The sequence below is a fragment of the Bos javanicus genome, chromosome 5 (genome assembly GCF_032452875.1).
Source record: "Bos javanicus breed banteng chromosome 5, ARS-OSU_banteng_1.0, whole genome shotgun sequence".
NCBI classification, from domain to species: Eukaryota; Metazoa; Chordata; class Mammalia; order Artiodactyla; family Bovidae; genus Bos; species Bos javanicus.
Window position 1 is genome coordinate 79,182,430 of NC_083872.1, and position 8,776 is coordinate 79,191,205.

At 45.4% G+C, this 8,776-nt stretch overlaps 1 long non-coding RNA gene across 1 annotated transcript; it reads left to right on the top strand.

Annotated features, from left to right (window-relative positions):
• Positions 1-4,321: 4,321 nt before the first annotated feature.
• LOC133247962 (uncharacterized) lies at positions 4,322-8,475 on the top strand. The gene is made up of 2 exons (XR_009736577.1): positions 4,322-5,461; positions 8,029-8,475. It is a non-coding gene; the product is annotated as an uncharacterized LOC133247962 (long non-coding RNA).
• Positions 8,476-8,776: the final 301 nt, after the last annotated feature.

Sequence of the window (8,776 nt, forward strand, 5' to 3'; positions counted from 1 at the left end):
AAGTATATGAAACTTGTTGAATGTCAATGACACCTCAAGGTTTTTTTAAAAATATAACTGAAAAGTTGAGAATACACACATTATAATTAAAATGTGATTTTAAACAAAGGAAAAACCCAATAACTTGATTTATCAATCGTTCCCTTCTACCTCATTCTATTAGCTTCTTAGTTTCATCACTTGTTTATCCACAAGCACTGAAGGCATTGATGCCAAAGGCTAGAAGAGGTCAGGTCAATCTAGACAGACCCAACAAGCACTAGCATAAAAGAATTGCAGGCGTACAACTGCAGTCACAGTTATACATTCTTCCAAAAAAGACAACCTGCATTTTTGCTTCTAGGTTTTTTACTTGGCATGTTGTCAGTTCAGTTCAGTTGCTCAGTCGTGTCTAACTCTTTGCAAACCCATGAACCACAGCATGCCAGGCTTCCCTGTCCATCACCAACTCCCAGAGTCTACCCAAACCCATGTCCATTGAGTCGGTGATGCCATCCAACCATCTCACCCTCTGTTGTCCCCTTCTCCTCCTGCCCTCAATCTTTCCCAGCATCAGGGTGTTTTCAAATGAGTCAGCTCTTCGCATCAGGTGGCCAAAGTACTGGAGTTTCACCTTCAACATGAGTCCTCCCAATGAACACTCAGGACTGATCTTTAGGATGGACTGGTTGGATCTCTTTGCAGTCCAAGGGACTCCCAAAAGTCTTCTCTAACACCACAGCTGAAAAGCATCAATTCTTTGGCACTCAGCTTTCTTGACAGTCCAATTCTCACATCCATACATGACCACTGGAAAAACCATAGCCTTGACTAGATGGGCCTTTGTTGACAAAGTAATGTCTCTGGCATGTTGTAGTGACTCTTTAATCTTCTTTCCTTAAAACCCTTGCAGGACTGTGTCCATTAATCCCAAATTATTGTATCATGATCCTACCCAAACTTAACCAAGCCCCCTTCCCCATGGAAAGTTCTGCCTTAGACCAATCTCCAAAACTTCAGTAAATATCCAAACTCCACCCTTTGCCCTCTGATAGGTTACTAAGACTCTGTCAAGGTAAAGCTCTTCCTTACTGTGCAAGCAATAAACAGAAAGTTTTGATGATAATTCAGGAAGCCAGTATTCAACATTATTGATTATGTATTTCCTCTTCTGAGTTATTTTAGTAACCTTTTCCCATTCATTTTTAATGTGCGGCTTTGACTTATAGTTTAAAAACATTTTGGAGCTATTCTTTGCTCTATATGATGTCAGTATTTTCTCACTTTCCTTTTAGGTTTGGGGATTTTCTGTTGCACAGAAAATTTAAGCTTTCAATTGTTTAAAATTATTAACCATTCCTTAAAAATAAATAAATAAATGAAGCGGTACAGCTTCTGGTGCCATACTGCCTGGTTGCAAATCTCTGCTGCTTACTAGCTGAAGACCCTTGTTTATCACTTAAGTCTCTGGGAACCTGGTTTCCTCATCTGTCTCCCCACAGGAATGCAAGTTCCACAAAGGATACATTTTTGATCGTTTTGTTAATTGCTGTAGCTCTGGGAACAGTGCCTGACACACAGCGCTCAATAAATATTTGTTAAATGAATGAATCTACAAAGCCAGACCAATAATCTTATTTGCCTCATAAGGTTGTTATAAGAACAAACTAATCCTTGTAAATTTTGGTCTAGAACAATGCCTGGCACACAGTAAGAGTGCAAGAAATGTCAGCTCCCCCACCCCCAATACCAGAATCCCGCCTCTTTGTGAAGTCTTACCTGAATACCCCTCTCCTCCATCTTCCCTTCTCCCCTGTCCACTCCCGCCAGATGTGCATCTCTGTTCCTCTTTACTAGCACCCACATGTCACGACACAGATAATCAACATGGTGTGATCACTGACCTAGAGCCAGACATCCTGGAATGTGAAGTCAAGTGGGCCTTAGAAAGCATCACTATGAACAAAGCTAGTGGAGGTGATGGAATTCCAGTTGAGCTATTTCAAATCCTGAAAGATGATCCTGTAAAAGTGCTGCACTCAATATGCCAGCAAATTTGGAAAACTCAGCAGTGGCCACAGCACTGGAAAAGGTCAGTTTTCATTCCAATCCCAAAGAAAGGCAATGCCAAAGAATGCTCAAACTACCACACAATTGCACTCATCTCACACGCTAGTAAAGTAATGCTCAAAATTCTCCAAGCCAGGCTTCAGCAATATGTGAACCGTGAACTTCCGGATGTTCAAGCTGGTTTTAGAAAAGGCAGAGGAACCAGAGATCAAATTGCCAACATCCGCTGGATCATGGAAAAAGCAAGAGAGTTCCAGAAAAACATCTATTTCTGCTTTATTGACTATGCCAAAGCCTTTGACTGTGTGGATCACAATAAACTGTGGAAAATTCTGAAAGAGATGGGAATACTAGACCACCTGATCTGCCTCTTGAGAAATCTGTATGCAGGTCAGGAAGCAACAGTTAGAACTGGACATGGAACAACAGACTGGTTCCAAATAGGAAAAGGAGTACGTCAAGGTTGTGTATTGTCACCCTGCTTATTTAACTTCTACGCAGAGTACATCATGAGAAACGCTGGACTGGAAGAAACACAAGCTGGAATCAAGATTGCCGGGAGAAATATCAATAACCTCCCGTGGTGGTTATATCTGCCTTAAGGGTGGTACAGATGACACCACCCTTATGGCAGAAAGTGAAGAGGAACTCAAAAGCCTCTTGATGAAAGTGAAAGTGGAGAGTGAAAAAGTTGGCTTAAAGCTCAACATTCAGAAAACGAAGATCATGGCATCTGGTCCCATCACTTCATGGGAAATAGATGGGGAAACAGTGGAAACAGTGTCAGACTTTATTTTTCTGGGCTCCAAAATCACCGCAGATGGTGACTGCAGCCACAAAATTAAAAGACGCTTACTCCTTGGAAGGAAAGTTATGACCAACCTAGATAGCATATTCAAAAGCAAAGACATTACTTTGCCAACAAAGGTCTGTCTAGTCAAGGCTATGGTTTTTCCTGTGGTCGTGTATGGATGTGAGAGTTGGACTGTGAAGAAGGCTGAGCACCGAAGAATTGATGCTTTTGAATTGTGGTGTTGGAGAAGACTCTTGAGAGTCCCTTGGACTGCAAGGAGATCCAACCAGTCCATTCTGAAGGAGATCAGCCCTGGGATTTCTTTGGAGGGAATGATGCTAAAGCTGAAACTCCAGTACTTTGGCCACCTCATGCGAAGAGCTGACTCATTGGAAAAGACTCTGATGCTGGGAGGGATTGGGGGCAGGAGGAGAAGGGGATGACAGAGGATGAGATGGCTGGATGGCACCATTGACTCGATGGACGTGAGTCTGAGTGAACTCCGGGAGTTGGTGATGGACAGGGAGGCCTGGCGTGCTGTGATTCATGGAGTCGCAAAGAGTCGGACATGACTGAGCGACTGAACTGTACTGAACTGAATATGTCACTTGGAGTTCTTGACCTTTGGGCAGCTGTAAGCCCCTCTGAGAATCCAAGGACCGCTATAAACACTCACCCTAGAAAAATACACCTATGCACAAGCTACTTTTCAGTACAATTTCAAGGAGCTCATAGAATCTAAATTCCTGAATTAAGTAGACCTTAATGTCAAAACTCCGTACTGCTTAGTAGCAACAAAGCTTAACAGGTCACAGGAAATTTCTCAGAGCAGATCTTAAGGGTCAAAGTACAAACTGAGCATCAAGAGCAGAGCTCCTCTGGGTTGCAAATTTCTTTCTCCTTTTGAAGAGATGAGAATTATTCCTTCCTGACTGTCCTTTCAGCACTGACCCTTCACCCTAACCGGACAGGGAAAGGCTGTGGGGTACGAGGGGCCGGGAGGAAGGGGGTTCTTAATGAAAGCAGGGGGCTTCAACAGATTCCAAGATGAGCTGCAAACTTCCTAAATTTCGGCCACCCAGTCTCCCGGTTGGTAGTCAACAAATTCTCACCAACATAATGACCCGAGTTCCAGTCTTCTCAAGCAGGAAAGAGGGGTAAAACGGAAGACTGTCTTACTGCCCTCTCGGGAAAAGAGGCAGACTGGGCAGTATGCAAGTGAAGAGCCCTGGACCCTGCGACTACCCGCGTAACTTCTATCAATTCTGTAAACTTCCTAAGCCTCCGTTTTGCCCTAAGAATGGGAATTAGCAGAATGAACCTCGTACTTTGGTTGTGAGGTAACTAAACCACCGACACACTATCTTGCACCTGGAAGCTCCCAATAATTATGAGCTGTTTTTTTATTAACATTAAATAACAACCGGAAGGAAGGACGTTGCCTGCTTACCAACCTTGTGGGCCTGGAGTCTGCTCAGGCAGGAGAGCGGCGCGCAGAGCGCTGGCCTGGGCGGGGCCTGGGCGGGGCCTGCGCCACCTCCCGGCCTTCCCCAGCCACAGGCCCGCCTACTTCTACACTTTCGCCCCCCTTCCAGGGAGGCGGCCCCTTACCTTGTCGGTGTTCTGGGAACTCCCTAGACAGAAATGCGCAGATCCTCAAGGGGTTCCCTGCCTCCCCCTCCTTTTAGCCACGGGCTGAGACTTCCTCATCTACGGATGGTTCTGTCAGAGTCAAAAATTACTGGACTCCGAGAAAGATGAAGGCCAGCCTTTTATTTTGATTAGAAACAATCCCGGAGGGGAGAATGGATACATGTATATGTAAGGCTGATTTCCTTTGGTGTTCACCTGAAACGATCACAACACTGTTAACCAGCTTATACCCCAATACAAAATCAAAGGTTAAAAAGAAAGAAACAGTCCCAGAGGTGACGTGATTTGCCCAAAGTCGGCAACTTCCTGAAATTAGAAACCAATCGGAAGACTTCCATGTGGGTGTTCTTTCCGCTGTTATCAGGTTACCTCAGAGCCTTAGGATCTGCTTTTGAAAAGGAATTGAAGAGGTCGGTTAGGGAAAGCCACTGAAGGAAAAAATATTCGGATTTGGTAACTGCTTATGGCAGGGGTTGAAAGAGGGGGAGTGATACAGTGTGTAATCGGCTTCCCCCCAAAAAACACAATGTAAACAATTTTAGAATTGTTTTAGATCATGAATTTTAGTTGAGTGTATCTTCGGGCGGGGGCGAGGCGGGGGGGACTTAACCTGTTTTGTTTACCCAGCCAAGTGCCTAATGCAGAGTACCTAGTAAACGTTTGCCACCTGAATGACCGCGTGGCTGGGCGCGCCCCATCCACCATCGAGGTGCTGGAGGGTTTGTGGAGCCAAGCCCCACCTGGGAGGCACGTACGTCTTTCTTTTCCAGTTTTTCTCAGTTATGGCTTTGCCCTGAATATTCTTTGTTCTTAAATCCTTGACTGCATCTCTTGATTATTTCCTTAGGATATTTTCCTAGATGTGGGATTACTGTGAAGGGTATGCACACATTTAAGGCTCTAGATTCAGAACCCCTCCAGCGGTGCAAGAATTAGTCAGCTTCCCAGCGAGCTGGCTCTAACTAGGTATTAACAAGCTTCATTTTATTTATTTACTGCCATCTTGATAAAACAAAAGTATTTTATTTGCCTTTCTTTGTGGACTAATAAGATTGAGATTTAAGTAATTTTAAAGAAATACTATAAGGAGGCCAGAGAAATCCTTGTGTGCGGTGGGAGACCAGTGAAATTAGGCACCTTCTGCCCCAAGAGGGGAAACCTAAGGGCAACCATTGTTTGGAGCAATTTGACCTGAAGATGTAAACATCTGAGCCTTCCTAGAGAGGCTCCCCCTGGGCCAGGGAGGGGAGCTGTGATTAACGCCTTTCCCTCTGCTACTTTCATTTCCTGATGAGTTAATATTTTAAAACTAATGAAAAACCAGTATACGTGTCTTTAAGGACAGCAAGAGAAGGTAGAAGGGAGAAAACTATTTGAAGTTAAAGTCCTGGAGAAAGGGGAGGGGTGAGTTGGTGAACTGTGAAACATGTTTCCACAAGATAGGAGGTAAGTCCTTGGGGGCCTGCTGCCAGTCTGGAGGGGCCCAAGGTGGGGTCTAGAGAGTTTGTATGTGAAAGGCTGCTCTTTGGTTGTGGAACTTATGAGGACAGGGGTCCCCAAAGGACCTGGAAGGGGCTTTTAATGCACTTTGGAGGCTCACAGTTAAATCTCCAGGGACAAAGGAAAGCAGTAAGGAAGTGGAGGGAACCATGCAGCCCAGACTGCTCTCAGAGTGCTGAGAAGGGAGCTTGTGGTTTTCCCAGAGAAGAGGCAACCATGAGCTGGGGAGCTTTTCTTGGTTTGTGAAACAATGAGGACTTCCCACCCTGCTAGAGCCAGGAACCAGCCCCAGCTCTTCTGAGGTCCACTGGGTTCTTTTACAAACCATACGGAGGAGGAGAACTATTTTACAAATGTTTACAGGCAGTTTTATTTACTAAACTAGCTCTCATTTACTCTCAACTAAATTTATAGTCTTAATTGCCATCATTACCATTTTTCTTGATAATAAACATACAAGATGTGTTTTATAGTTGGTGGGTTTTTTTTTAATTAGCTTTGTGGGGGAGTTTATTTTCTTGATTGCTTTAAATTTCCTATTAAAGTCTTAAATTTAACAATCAGCTTCTTGCAGTTCAGCAATCTATGAATTTTTCTGTCACTTTAATTCTTCTGAAAGAGCTTAAGCCAAGTATGAACCAGTAGTTCTTAGAGGTTTAAATGAGTGATTTCAAAATCTTGTTACACTTCAAAATCATTTAGCTACTTTTAGAAAAAAAATTACAGTTGCCCCTGCCTCCTTTTTGAGAGACTAATTTTATAGGGTTGGGACCTCCCCTGGAACTGTTTTTTTTTGTTGTTTTTAAGCCTCCTTGGCCATCTTTTGGGATTCCCTGGTGGCTCCGACGGTAAAGCATCTGCCCACAATGCGGGAGACCCGGGTTCAATCCCTGGGTCAGGAAGATCCCCTGGAGAAGGAAATGGCAACCCACTCCAGTACTCTTGCCTAGAAAACTCCATGGATGGAGGAGCCTGGTGGGCTACAGTCCCTGGGGTCGCAAAGAGTCGGACACGACTGAGCAACTTCACTTGTGACTTTTGTGGTGATCTTTTAGGGAACTGATGCCTAAATGTTTATCTATTTTGTTTGTCTTTTAAAATGGGATTTTGAAATGGCAGCTTTAACTTCTAAAATATTAAATCACTTTGCATTTCTGGAGAACATTCCTTTTCACCTCCCTCCCCACTTGGCCCAGGCTTCAGCTCTCCAGGCTCTGCAGTCCTTGCTTGACACTTACTGCCCTGTGTTCTCTCTGGTTCCTATGGCTCCTGGTTTTCCTTCCTGGCAGCATATTTAGGGTTTTCTGTTGTTCACTGGCCTGTCTTCTTGTACTGTCTTTCAAAGCACTGTTGCTGCTCAAGGTGTCCTGGAAACTCTGGTGGGCATATTATCCACTCCCACGATCGATCATTGATCGCCATTGGGTGCTTACTGTTCTCTAATTTGCATCTCTCACTCTTTCTGTGGGAAGCCCTCCAGATGCCCATGTCAGCTGCCTAGAGGGCACCTACTCTCGGATGTCCCGCAAAGCACCTCACACTCCCTGTTTTTCAAATATTGAGCTCCTCACCATGTTTGTCCCCTGTGTTTCATATCTCAGAGAAAGGCTCTCCCAAATTATTCAAGGAGGAACCTGGGGATACCAGAAACTCTGCTGAACTTGCATACAAGGTGGCAACAGTCAGTCTCTCGGCCTCACGAATTCCAGCTCCTTCGTATCTCTAGACTCTATTTTGTCCCTTCAGTCACTCCCTAGACCAAAATTCCCCAATGGCCTGCCTCATTCTCTCCACAACAGTGTTATCAATTTTAGTCTCCAGCTTTAAGTTCTCCATCCTCCCAGGATAAAGTTCACCTTCACAAATTTGGGTTCAAAGGTTACACACCCTCTGGGCCCTGCTGGTCTCTACCACACTCTCCTCCCGAGGAAGGCACTTTCCCCACAGCCACACTGAGTTACAGCTGCAGCCCACCCTACCAGCCACTGCCCACCCCCTCCTCTTCACCTAGTCAATTTCTCTTCACTCTTCAGGTTCCAGCTGAGACACTGACAGAGAGCCTTTGAGATGGCTTCCTGCTATTCATGCCTTTGAGTGTGAGCTGGACTTCCTGATGTGATTCTGGAGAAGAGAAGATGGCCAAAGTGACAGGCTGCTCCTTTCAGGCACCCTCCCCCACCTTACCTGCTCTGTAGGAAGCTAGTTGCCCTGTTGAAATGCCCTGTGACGGAGGGGAGGGCTCCCGCCAACAACCTGTGAGGAACTGACTCCTGTCAGTAACCTCGAGTGAGCTCAGAACTGGGTTCTCCACCAGTTGAGCCTTCAGCTGAGAGGACGGCCTTGGCCAATGGCAGTAGTGCCCCGCCCCGCCATGAAAGGCCTTCAGCCTGGGGGCACCTGGCTAAGCCACACCTGGATTCCTGACCCCAAGAAACTGAGATAATAAATGAAAGGCCTTCAGCGTGGGGGCACCTGGCTCAGCCACACCTGGATTCCTGACCTGAAGCAGCTCTGCTTTTGTTAATTTATTACAGAGACACAGATAACCAGTACCACCTCTGGACCCCTGCCCTTCCTCCACACCAACTTCAGGGTCCTTCTGAGTTCCAGTTTCCACCTGTCATGATCAGAACTTAGCGTTAGTAATAGAATTAGGATTTGTCCTGATCTCTGCCTCCAAACTGCCGACTATGGGGAAAAGTAGGATAGGAGGGAAGAAGGTCCATTTCCTTCCAGACACCCTGAAGCCCACCCTGCTCCTACCACACTTTGGCACACCAC